Genomic DNA, 499 nt, shown 5'->3' with positions numbered 1-499 from the left:
GATTTTGTTTTTCTTATCTATGTTTCAGAAACCAGTTTTATTTTATAGCTATAAGCTAATATGCATTGGGTCCTTACTTCTGTTAGGTACTCTTAGTATGTTACATATATTACTTAGTTTAATCTTCAGAATAGTTCTGTGAGACAAGTACTATTATTAACCCCATGAAGAAGCAAGCTAAAGCCCTGAGAGGTTAGTAATATGCCCAAGAAAATAATCTTGATCCAGGGTATGAACCTAGGCTATCTCACTTCCAAGCAAACTCTTACCATTAAACTATTTGGCTGTCTTCCATTAGAGAACATATATAATAAAATGTCTTCCTCACTGCTTAGAAATAATATTTAGCAGGCATAGTTCTATAAACAAGGATTTGCTTTTATTGTTTAACTATACAACTGTGATTTAGAGTCTTGTGTTTAATGTGTTCTGTAGAAAAGAAACTTTCCACTTCTTGTTGGATATGCCATGTGTGGTTGCAACCAAGAATCCTGGCCAA

Source organism: Macaca nemestrina, chromosome 5 (assembly GCF_043159975.1).
Source record: "Macaca nemestrina isolate mMacNem1 chromosome 5, mMacNem.hap1, whole genome shotgun sequence".
NCBI lineage: Eukaryota > Metazoa > Chordata > Mammalia > Primates > Cercopithecidae > Macaca > Macaca nemestrina.
Note: the sequence above shows the minus strand (reverse complement) of the source record.